This window comes from Bacillus rossius, chromosome 1 (assembly GCF_032445375.1).
Source record: "Bacillus rossius redtenbacheri isolate Brsri chromosome 1, Brsri_v3, whole genome shotgun sequence".
In the NCBI taxonomy this organism is placed as follows: domain Eukaryota; kingdom Metazoa; phylum Arthropoda; class Insecta; order Phasmatodea; family Bacillidae; genus Bacillus; species Bacillus rossius.
The window spans coordinates 83,776,240-83,789,707 of record NC_086330.1 but is presented as its reverse complement, the minus strand read 5'-3'; the positions used below and the strand labels follow the sequence as shown (position 1 = coordinate 83,789,707).

Below are 13,468 nucleotides of genomic sequence, written 5' to 3'. Positions count from 1 at the left end.
TTTTGAATTATGACATCACTGTTAAATTTTTTGATATGGTTGCCATCTTGAAACTCCATAATTATTATCAGAAAAGTTAGGATTTTTTTTAAATGTATAAAGTTTTAATAGATTAAACTTTATAAAATATTATTTTTAAAAACGCACTTATGTCATGAGGTTCGGAGTCCTCGGTTTGAACCTGGTGAGGGCAAAAATAAAAATGGCGAACAATACTTCCTCCGTGGAAGCCGCCGGCAGAGTGACCTCCTACTACTAATGACAATATATATATATATATATATATATATAGCCAGCTAGTATGATGTCACATCCGCCATCTTGATTTCTTCTGCTGGAGTGCTCTGCTGACATGTTAATTTAATTTTTAGCCACTAGAGTGCAGTATTCTTTTATTATTACTGTGGTGCCCACCATCTTGAAATTTGGATGCCATTTTGGAATTTCAAAATTATTTAGCTATAAATTCGGAATAATTCCAAAAATCATTAAAAATCAGCAATTGATATACTGATTGATTCGAACGGTTCCTACCATTTATTCGATACTTGATTGATAATATTTCTTTTTAATTTTATGTAAAAAACTATAATTTAAATAAATATGGTGGAAAGTCCTAACATAAGCTTAAATTCTTCTATTAACAGCCTCTAGTAAGCCGATGATGACATATTGACCACCAATTTGACAATTCTTAATAATTAACCTAGAAATTCTGGAAAATTCCAAAATTATCAAAAACATCATTGATTAATTTACTGATTGAATCGATGGATTCCTGTTGTTGCTTCAATCCGTAGCCAATACTAAAAAGGTAATTTAATGAAAAATACATAAAGTGACTGGTTGGAGAAATAAAACACAAGTTCTTTTACACACATAAATTAATTACATAAATTCTACACTACTACAAGTAGGCCCTACAAAAAAAGCAATTTACTCAAGTTTTTAGTGTTTCTCGATGTTTGCATCTGCTACCCACGAATTAAAGCGAGTTGGGAAGCCCCAATATTTGACATAGGATAGATAATATCTTCTTTTGATAATCTTCTCCACCAAGTACGTATCGGAACACATCGTACGCTGAATCACTTCCGAATAGAAGCCGCCACGAATAGGCTTATGGTCCCAATATTCGAAATATTAGGTCCTAGGCTCCGATTCACAAACATGTGTCACACTGAAAATTTCGGAACTCCAATTCACAGTGAAACATTTCTAGAAGATGCCTATCTGCTTGGAGATTCGCACAATTTCACCGACGTTAGATTAACGCTTTCGTGGTTCTTTCTTATTTGTGTTAGAAAACACTGTACGAAGCAAGTGATCATCCTTTACGTCTTTAGGCTTCATTTTCGTGTTTGAATACACTGTGGAATTGTATTCACTTATTAGTTTCGGCAAGATATCAAGTTACTTGTAATTTCCGTTAGCCGCGAACCGTCGCTACATATTGGTGCGCAAAGTTCTGTTAAAACCTTCGACAACGGAGGCTTTGACTTTAATAAATGTACAACAGTATTTGCTGCCATACTTCTTCATCAAAGCCTTGAAGGCCGCATTGTAGTATTATTTATCAAGATAAATTTGCAGTTGCGACGGTACATGACCATCACGCAAAATATTGGCCATGTCCTTGGGTACGTCGGTTGCAGTCTTCGATTTCACAGGTCTGGTCCAAGCGAAATTGCTATACACATCGATGACCGTTAAAATGTTCTTGCAACCGTTATTCAATCGGGAATATTGTATCATCTCAACAAGTTCTATTTGGAATAAATAATTAATTCCATGAACTATGACTTTGTGACGAAGGTATTTTCGTCTTACAGGAGCATGAAGTTCGCAAGCGATTCCGATTAGAATCAATGCATGTAGCGGGCTTCCCTCATTTACTCGAGTATGGAGATTATTTCGTTGATGTACGAATAGTTTCCTGTACTAAGCGAAGCATGTAAAAGTCTAAGACGATCAACTAATTCATTAGGGTCGTCCCAATACACATAGTCAAATTTACGACCACTTTCTAGCTTTTTTGAACCTTCACCATGCACTGCTAGTTAACTGAAGAGATTAGCGAGAATGTCAATTTTTTCATGATCTTCATCTTCATATATGCCACTTTCCGGATCGTTATCGCGATAATGTGCATTGGTTACCTCTAGCAGTGTTTTGTACTCTTGTAAATCTTCTTAAGAATAGACTTTAAGCTCCCAGCGAAACAGCTATACGTACAGACCCAGAGTCCCGTGTATTTTGAACTCTTCTACGCACACAATATTTCTTGGTAAAAAGTGTATCTCTTCAGTACCAAGGAACTACTTATTATGTTTTCTGAACACTCCATAAATCGTGACATTATTCGGACTCGTGAAAGATATCAGGTATTGCTGGACTATTGCATTAACTTGGTGTCCTCTTTTCCGTAATTATTTATTATGCATAGACTCTGTACTCGTAAAGTCCTCTTCTTCTCAATCGGACTCATATATATATATATATATATATATATATATATATATATATATACACACATACATACAACATGTCTTTGAATTCCTGGAAAATAATGTTGGTGTTTACATGATCGTCATAAGCGTGACATAAATTAAGCGAGTCCATACGGAAAAGTACTAGGATACTCATGTTGTCCTGTAGGAGATGTTTTGGAATATAATCTTACACAGGTAAATGCAGTCTAATTTGGCGTGTCTATCCATGGAAAAGTACTCTTGTATTATTCCTTGCTTCTCGCACATTACATCGTCGAAAACATACAGAATTGGTTTTTGCTTTGTGTGGAGACACCACACTGCATTATCATCAAATGGGAAATACTCAATGCCTTCAACCTATCGTAGAACCATAGCCAGACGCTGGTACTTTGGCTGTCACAGAGACTTGGAATAGAGGTACACATTTTCGAACCTAAGAACATTTGGTTCTTCCAGCAAACTCAGTAGAACGTATGTTTTTCATCAGTTGTACGTACCTGCCAATATGCATCATACAGTAGAAGGCAATAACAAGCCATGCAGCGATTCGCGTACATCTTGCGTAATATTCACGGGAAAACACTCTTCTTACTTGACGACTTGCATTGTACAAACAAAATTGTATACAAGAAAACACATTTATACTTTCAGCTCATTTGTGCGTAATGACTAGAAGAGATAAGAACAAAAAACACATCGGTACAGGACTTGTGAACTCGCTGATAAACAATCTCCTTTCGAGCTACACATTACCGTGTACAGGTTCTGTGATCCAGGAACGAAACAAGCCAAACGATTAGCTTGTGGTGACATTGGCATTAATTATCTTGGTGAAAAGTGCAAGTAGCATGATATTGCCTATTCCCTCAGCAAGGATATGGAATCAAGGCACTGAGCCGACGAGATATTTGCACAGAAAGCTTAAGATTTAAGTAAATCGTTGAAAGCAGGACTAGAAAAAAAATCGCGGAATGGGGCGTATCCAAAACCATGAAGGCCAAGACGAAATTAGAAAAGGTGTTGGTCGAGCGATCTCCAACAAGTCAAAACAAATTGACGCAAAACCAAGCGCAGACATTTTAAAAGCCAAGAAGAAAATACAGCCTCTCGACAAGAAGATTATTGGAGGATTTCTTCCATTACTTTTGCTACATTGGGTTCTCTCGGTGGCCTCATCGGTGTGATGACCAATATAGTGTCGGCAGTCGAAGAATGAGCGCATGCAGTTAAAAGGTAGTACAACGACACAATGCCAGCATGGAAGCCATTACAATCGTTAAAAAACAATGGTGCAGGAATTTACTTACAACCTCACAAATTAGGACGAGGAATGAGAAAAAAGTGTGAAAAAATCTTAAGTTCTCTGCCAAAATGTCCGGTCACCGATGTAGATATTATTAAGTACGCTCGAAAACTGAAAATACCAAATTTCTGAGGAGTGTTTATGCGAGACACATTACCCAGAAAGTCAAAGACTCGTGAGTGTGCCATTATTAATTTAGATGTGTCTGCATGTCGTGGCACGCACTGAGTAGCGTACATAAAGTCTGGAAAAATGGCCGAGTACTACGACAGTTTAGGAAATCTAAGACCTCCGCCAAAACTTAGACGGTACCTGGGCCGGACCACTACATTGTTCTACAATTACGAAACCGAACATATGCCTAACCGAATGAACTGCAGTCACTCGTACCTATGCTTTTTAACTAAAAATATGTAGCTAACAAAAACGTTTTTGCTTATAAAATAACTGTAAAGATATTAAAACGAATCAGTAATGTCGATAAAACTTACGCTGACAGGTCACGCATCAGAGCTGGGGGCAGTCCATTTCTCGCCCCTGGATTTTGACGATGAATGGTGTATCGGACTCGTAGATTTTCGATTATATAATGCCATACCGAATATCGATTAAGAAAATTGCAAGATCTGCTTCCTGAAAAGTGACCACTCAAGAAATACAGTTACTTGTTGGCTCTTACGAAATTGACGACATTGCAAATTACATCAGAAAAAGGTTACCACAGGATGAAGACTTTCAACTGCGTGGAAATACAAACACTCAAAAAAGCATTTTTACATGAGGTGAATATGTTGACTTTACGAAACCTGGGATCATAACAACGATGCTCGGAATTGAACCAAAGGTATATGGTGCAGGAAGAACTTATGAATCTACACGTGTAGTAAACATATTTCCTGTTAATGTCATAAGAATAAACTATAATTTGGTATTTTGAATGTATCTCAACAGAAGACTAAAAAACCTGTTGCAAGAGTTTTTGCCTTTTGCCAATGGTCCCGCCAGGATATAAACTGGTTGAAGTGCCACAAAGTTCCAGTCGTCGTGAAGTGCGCACTTGAAGTCACTGTCAGAATAGTTGACCAGCGAGGATGCTTGGTGAATTTTCAAGACGAAGAAATTACATTAGGTCTGCACTTGAAGCGATGGGCATAAAGTTTGTGACACTGAACAGTTATAAAAGAAAACACATTTGCGTTGAAAATATCAGTTCTCTACTAGACATCGGTAAATTAATACCTGCCAGCATAAAGATTCTTCTTAGTATTGGAAAGGTGCCGAATAAATATAGAAGACGTAATCCTGAACGCGGAAGATCCGGTTATTTTTGATGACATCATTACGAATATATAACTGCACGAGTACCAACCTTTCCTACTCGGACCATATGTACTACCTTCAGAAGTACGCATTGCTGTAGAGCACCAGGATATCTGTACCTTACCTTCGCAGTCATTTCTACGTATAAGAGGTACGCTGACAAAAGAAGATGGCATGCATCCGACAACGACGACAATATTCTGCAATGGTATTCTTCACCTAATCGAGCGCATTACATATGTACTCAATGGCGTTGAGGAAGACCAAACGAGAGATTAGGCATAACATCTGCTATGAAAAATCACCTTTCGCTCACGCAAAAAAAAAAAAAACTGTCTGCTGCATAGATGGCTGGTTGGGCTCTCGAGGATGAATATAACTTCCTATTAATGCCAAAGGAAAGTTCGAAGTTTGTGTTCCTCTGTCAATACTGCTTGGATTCTCTGAAGACTACGAGCATATAATCATTAGGCTAATTCGAAACAAGAGCTCGAACTGCTTCTAGCCAACACGCACATTAATGCAATTGTCGCCGCTGCAGAAAACCCTCAAGATGTCTCGCTAACACTACAGTCTATCGAGTGGATGCTGCCCCACATCCAAGTGAGCACCGTTGAACGAGTCAATATGTTGAAGAACATAGAAAATGGCAAGAACTTCGATGTGCCATTCCGATCCTGGAGCCTGGAAACTTATCCTGGCTTGCCTCATAGTCAGCGTATCAATTGGATAGTTGATGGTGTTTGGCATTTCCAAACCAGATGATAGAATAAATTCAAACATCATCGACTGTAGGACTGTAGGATTGAGATATTCCATTAAACACCTGTGCTTTTGTCTGATCGTCCACAATCCCCTTGTATCGTACAATTGCCTAGACAAGGGTGTGAAATTTCTGTCATAAATACTGTTTCGTTTGCGATATTAATTGCATTGCTAACGGCAAGAAGTATTGCAGCCTGCAAGGTTTCCAGAGCCATCATGGATTCGTTCTCAAGGAGATTGGCGTTACCTACGAGGACGACGGCAAGACTGAAACACGCATCTTTTATCCCTGGAAATTATTGAACGAAAAAAGTAAACTCTCAAACGAATTGCTATGCAAATACTACCATGGCCTGGAGTGAAACCAAGATAAAATCCGATACGATCAAATGATGAAAAACACTCTAGACGATATGCTACTGCAAAATCCACGTGACATCATTTATGTCGTCGGACCTAAGCAGAAGAAATGGCTGAGCGAGTTGTGTGAAGCACTAGTTGATATTGTGGATCTGTAGACCGACTACTGCTGTCCTTACCTTCGCATGCTTAGTGCGATGTATTGCATGCAGCTACACGACACGTTTGAACGAATTTGTGCCTGTACAAACTCACAGCTTCTGCGGAAAAGGTTCTCACAGTGGGAGAAAGAGCCTGAATATATAAAAGCCGTGCAACCATTTGTGCCTTCAATTGTCGTCCGACCTGCAAGAAGATGTTTTCGTTTCATCAACCTAGCTTCAGCAGTGTCGAGTACAGTTACTGGGGTGCCGGGTATCTGCGCACATATACGGAAACCTGTGATGGAGGCGCTCAGCACTGGCTGTTTTAGCACTTTCCTGTGCCCTACGTACCGACTCAGCTAGTTTCTAGATGGCTGTGAACCTGGAAACTGTGCCGTCTATCACATGAGACCGCACGCAATCCTTCCAGCCAGCATGGACGGGGTAGTCGCCTAGTCTGCACGTGCAACATAAAACTGTAGCAACAAGTTGCGACCTGCGATGCACCTACACTGGCACCCAAACGATGTCTCGTCGTAGTTCAGTCAGTGAACCTGTCTCAACATGCACCGAGGCAAAGCCAATTCGCCGCCGTGTTAACAGATGTCGTCGTCCATGTATCACCGAAGCAGTCGTTGGCGAAGATGTCCAGTCGGAAACCTGTATTCCTGAGCCCGCGACCTGCGAACCAGTTGGAATTGGAGTCAACTAGACAGCACAAATTTACATGGCAGTCCGTGCAGCATTAAAGACTTTGCTGACGAAAATGCTTAATGCCTTAACTAATGTGTTGTATTTTTTTAATAAATTTGTAAAATTTGAACATGAGTGTTTATATTTCTAGAGTTTCAAGGTACCTGCGGTTTAACCTTAAAAAATTGAACAAGTTGTAGTTGTGTCTATGCAGGTTTTACCTGGGCCCAACTTATCTAGTAGTTTAGTCTAGAGTTAAGAGTGAGGGGAGTTAGTCATGGCACCAATCGCTGCCATGGCTGGCCAATCCCCTCCTAGCACACGATGCATGCGACCCTCTCCCTGCATGGCTAATCCCAGCATGACTAAGGCGTATAGGCTTCGGCCTGAGATGCACTTAGGTCCCTCCCTAACCCGGACCCCTCCCAAATACACTTAGTTTTAGTTAGGTTAAGGAAATAAAAGGACCCTCAGATCACCTTTGACCGCGGTGCGGTACGGATCGGCTCTCATCAGTATAAGTTTCGTGAGATTTAGTTGCTGTTCCAATGTCGACCTTGATAGACAGTTCATTATCAGCACCGGAGACCAAGTTGGCAGTGACGTTGATGGAGTCGGAGATCCCGATACCGGCTGAAGAGGACACAACAGGTGCTGTTACATCGGCTGAAGTTTCGCCAGCAACATTGGAGACTTCAATGAGCCACGAACGTTCATTGCACCACTGCAAATACTGTAATGCTTTATTAACCACAACTTCAAATACTCGTCGTCATGAAAAAAATTGGATGCTGGAATAATGTTCAATGATTTATGTTCCAGTGTCTAAAATTTAATAAATTAATTTCATGTCTCAATAACCTAAATTGATATCATGATACATGCTCCGGGAAAGTTAAGTGCAAGCATAATGAAAATGGTTGTTGTTTTGACCCATGTATTGAACCAGCCAATGTGAGTATATAAGTGAGGCCCATACGATGAGTCCCTCAGTCCACCTCTGGTAGCGATGCTGTGAGAATCGGATAGTTAGACTTGTCTAACATAATAGTCCAGTATCTGGCTATTCTTGAGAAATCGATGGCAACATTACCATTATTAAAATCGATCTGAACGGAAGGTATACCATCAAAAGGGCAAAACCCGATGGCAACGGCGTCAACAGTTACACTTACTCTCCCAGAACTGCAGGAGATTTCGATGAATGCATTATCTTCCGCGGAGAAAACCTTTAAGACTTCAAAGGTTGACATTTCAGCGGTGTTACAATGGTTGTCAACAGTGCCAGTGACATCGATAAAGGAAGCAGAAACTGGCGGTGTTCCATCACCCAACTCTGAGTGCTGTGACATTAAAAATTAGAACATTTGTGATTATATAATACACAATTGTAATAATAACTCTCAACCATTAAATATCAGTGCAACAGGTGTTGTAGCCAGTTTATACACAATTGAAAACTGAAAAGGCACGTTTGGTTTTGCAAAGGATGGTTAAACATTCATCAAAATCAAACTGTATACTTTGTGGCAAAACATTTACAAATATTCAAAGTGCAAAAGTCATGAAATATAACACTGTCCTTTTAATGAAATCGATCATTCTTCTCTGTGTGAAAAATGTGGTGTACCAATGAGTCGACCTGATAAACTGAAAAGACATCTAAAGACATGTAAAGAACTCGCTTTAATTCGTGGGTAGCTGATGCAGAAATCGAGAAATACTAAAGACTTTGGTAATATTTTTTTTGTGCATGTAGTAGTGCAGAGTTTATGTAATAAATTTTTTGTTTGTAAAAGAATTTGTGTTTTATTTCTCGAACCTGTCACTTTTGTGGTATTTTTAATTAAATTATCGTTTTGCATCGACCAAGGATAGAAGTAACAACATGAATCCATCGATTTAATCAGTAAATTCATAACTGACTTTTTTGATAATTTTTGGAATTTTTTCCGAATTTCTAGGTTAATTATTAGGAATTTTAAAGATTATGGTCAATATGTCATAATCGGCTCACTATAGGCTGGTAGTAGAGGAATTTGAGCTTCTTTAGGACTTTCCACCATATTTATTGAAGTTATTATTTTTATTAAAATTTTTATTTTTGCATCGATCAAGTATTGAACAAAGGATATGAATCGATCGAATCAATCAGTATATAAATTGCAGATTTTTAAAATGAATTTCGGAATTTTCCTCAATTTATAGATAAATAAATACGAATTGCCAAGATGGTATCGATATTTCAAGATAGAGGGTGCCACAGTAATAATAAATTTTTACTGCACAATATTGGGTAAAAATTAAACATGGCGGCAATGCACTCCAGCAGATGAAAACAAGATGGTGGCCTCCAGCAGACGAAATCAAGATGGTGGATATGACATCATAGCAGCTGGCGATATATATACCTAGTCATTAGTGGTGGGAGGTGAGTCTGCCGGTGGCTTCCATGGAGGAAGGATCGGTCGCCATTTTTATTTTTGACCGGGTCGAACCGAGGACTCCGAGCCCCATGACATAAGTGCGTTTTTTAAATAATACTTTATTAAAAATGATTTATTAATTTTTTTATAGATTTTCAAAAAAAAATCCAAATTTTTCTGATAAGAATTACGGAGTTTCAAAATGGCAGCCGTAACGAAAATTGAAAAAGTGATGTAATAATTAAAAATGGCTGAAAGTTCTAGAAAACAAAATGGCGAAATACAAAATGGCGGATCCAATATAGCCGCCGGGGTCAAGGTCAAAGGTCAAGATCGTTCAAGAGGTCCACCGTGATGTAACGATATAAGATGGCGGGCATCAGCCCCGACTCCACAGCCAGAAGCCTGGCGTCGGACCGGCCGATATATACTACTGAAAATATTGCACACGTGTACTCCCCGACGTTTTACCTCTATGGCCTGAATTTTTTTCTTCTTCAATTTTGCTTACTTTTTACTGACACCCTTTTCCCATACGGATATTTCTGGTAACCTTCACACGACTTACAACGATATGGGAATAATTTGGTAGCTCTGAAATCGTCAAACCAGAACAACAGACAAACAATTTGCGCAGTTGAAATTGAAGCAGTGTTTCTCAACATTAGGGCGTTTATAATATAATCTTGATTTATTGAGAGAGTAATACAAAAATCCACGCAAATGATAAAGAAATGTATTATTATAGGTGTCTATAGTTCTTATATGTGATCATATCATATCCGTTTCAATTAGCGATTTTTCCTAGTTGATTTTGGTTAGAGTAAAAAAAAATTACATTAGCGTACGACGATGGGTTCTACATGATAAATGGTACGCAAGGCTCAAGAATTATACACATACCATGATAATAGTATGATTGATATCCTGACTCCATCTCATGCTCTGATTAGGGACCTGGAAAATATACATATATTTATTTGTTTGCAAAAATTGTGAGAATAATTTAATTATTGTCTTATGTCAACGGCTTGATTACAGTTGTCTTCACACATCATCCACGGAACTGAACCAACCACTATCTAGGAAAAATCTATAGAACATAGTATTTTTAATTGCCTGGAGGAATATCGTATCGCACTAGTTTATTTTATTGCACTTGAAGCAAAGGCCACATAGCGTCGAAGTTAACCGTTATCTAATGGGCAGGTCAAAGAAATTGGTGTTTACTCTTTTAAGACATCAACAAACGAAAATATATTCTAATAGCCTTTGCCTAATTATTCTCCTAAATTCACTTTACTGCATGTTATTTCTGATCCGCCGACGTTTGTTCCCCATTTTATTTTCCTCTTCAATAAAAATTAATATATCGAAACTTCATGTGTTTATTTTAATTTCATTTCTATTATTACAATGTAATGTGAAAATTTCGGTTCCTTGATATTTTACAATATGTATCTCAAGTCAAAAAAAATACGTTTACACAGTTATTTTGTACATTTAACAAGTGTTAAAAGGGGTGAATCGACAGCGTCGGTAGTACTGTTCCAACAGTGATTAGTTTACAACAGCGACAGTAACGAGACATACGCAAGTCCGTATTTACAACTTTACCAATTGCATTCATAAATGTTTCTGGCTGTCAGCTTACAGATAAGGCGTTCCAAAATATTCAGGTAAGTTAGCGAATAATCACTGTCTTGTTCGGATACAACTGTAACCTATCTCACGGGCCGTAATCCAGAACGTGTCCAAAAGAATCCCAGTAAGGGAACAATTTGGCAACGTTTTAACAAACGGTGCCCTGCACGAGGCTAGAAACTGGTTTAAATTCATTCTAGCAGAAGTTTCACAATTATCCATACAATTGTTACGGAAAATATACTAGAGATAGCAGCATCATCACATAAAATATAACAACATTTCTAATTTTCTTAAGTACTTTTTATTTTGCAATTATTTATTGTTATTCCAGAATAGTTTCGCTATCATAAATGTTCATTTGGCACTCCAACAAGCTTGGTAAGTTCCCTGCTGATCATAAAAGTGACTATACACGTATTAATGGCGCCAGATGCGAGTCCGCCATCTGGACGAAATCAACCATGCGCGGAATCTGAGCAACAGATAAACAATGGATAGGACACCAAAATACATTCTCTTAAAATAAGGGACTTACCGTGTTCTATCGTTGAATACGGTTAGGGTGCTGGTGTAGCATATTCAATCCTAAACCCATATTTTTGTGTCTTTGAATACTGGCCTAATACACAGTGGGCAGCGTTCACAGAGGCTAGAAAAAAATTGTGATAAAAAAGGATTGTGGACAATATACTATCAGTGTGGTAAAGTTTTAGTTTCCAATAGATAATTTCAAATCTAGGCTTCTTTATTTTTTATGATTACAACGAAATACATCGTTATAATTTTGGTAAAGAACAGATGCAAATTAAGGGGAACCGACATTTGGGTTTGTTTCATGACAGCTACGGACTGCAGTCGGCGGTATGGATCCTCACACATTCTCTTCCGGCGCGAGTCCCCCGTGCTTCAAGGAAGGACCCACGGAGACATGAGAGTGCCCGAGGGACGGCGGTATTGGATTGGCTCCTGTGAAGAGGGAAATAGAAAAGGGAGGGAGGGAGGAGGGTCACAGTCAGGGATATTGCGGCAATAAGCAAGGCTGTACGTGCTGGCGTTCCAACGCGACGCGGCTATCTGTACAGCTCTGGGAAGGCCCACTCCTCTCTCTCACCCCCCCCCTCCTCCTCAAACACCGTGCAGATATTCATATCGTGGCGCGAGTGAAGAGGTGAGCCCCTCTTCGGGGACTACCGCCAGTAAAACCCGCTCTCTTTATGGCTCACGAGGAAATAAAAAAGCATACTTTATAGGATTTTGGTTTGCATTATACGCTAAGCTACGCAGTTAAACGCATTCCAGAGAAATTGAGCTATGCATTTACTCACAAAACAAAACCTAGTTGACCGTGTTGACGTAGGGTTCCGTGATAAACTGCTCGTTTTGAGACAGTTTGCCCATTACGGACTAGCTCATATTCAGGCAGCATCAGAGTGCACTACCTCATGCGCGAGAAACAACAAAGAGGAATAGGTAGTTGCTTGGCTTCTGGGTTGTAGCCGCGTCGTAAGCGAAGATATCACCGACGTTTTGGTCAACTTTTCAGTCGCCATCATCAGGGAGCAGTTACCTACTGAGGTTATTGCAAGTTATCCTGCCTTTTAACACTCTCTGCAGCTTACAGCTGCAGCCAATGGGGAAACACTCCTCTCGCAGGCGAGAGAATTAAAAGACAAGAGAACGTGCAATAACCCCAGTAGGTAACTGCTCCCTGATGATAGCGACTGTAACGTCGACCGAATAGTCGGCGATATCTTCGCCTCTGACGCGGCTACAACCCAGAAGCCAAGCAACTCCAGACATTGGCCGCGAAAGCCATCTTTACAAAGAGGAATAGTTAAAAACTACTAAAGCAACTATAGCAAAAAATAACAAAAACTTAATCCATATAAGAGAATATGGAATAAAATTTGTCACACAGTTAAAATCATTCACATTATTGAAATTATTATTAAATAAAGAATTATAAAATGAAACTACAGACTACTGAACTGGATAAACTTTCTAATCTCCTTATGGCCTAACTACATAGAAACTAGTAACGAGCGTAGTGAAAACAGTTTGATTAATGGAAAATAAAATAGAAATAAATTTTCACATGCAGGAAAATTGAAATACATTTATTTTGGATTGAATTCATTTACACCTCTGTTGGATCGCACGTATATGATTGGCAAGTAGTTTTTTTTCTTAAGCTGAAGCATTCGTGTTTGCTTCTAAAAAATAATAGCAAGCTACCACTAGCGAACACACGAGACACTTGCGTGCAAGCGCTGTAATCTTATCAGGAAGAAAATTAATAAGCTGACAAGAATAATT

The 13,468-nt window shown here is 39.0% G+C and overlaps 1 protein-coding gene across 1 annotated transcript in view; it reads right to left on the bottom strand.

Moving 5' to 3' along the window:
- Positions 1–13,468, bottom strand: part of LOC134531087 (muscarinic acetylcholine receptor DM1) — a 104,218-nt gene that overhangs the window by 78,905 nt on the left and 11,845 nt on the right. The window lies entirely within an intron of this gene.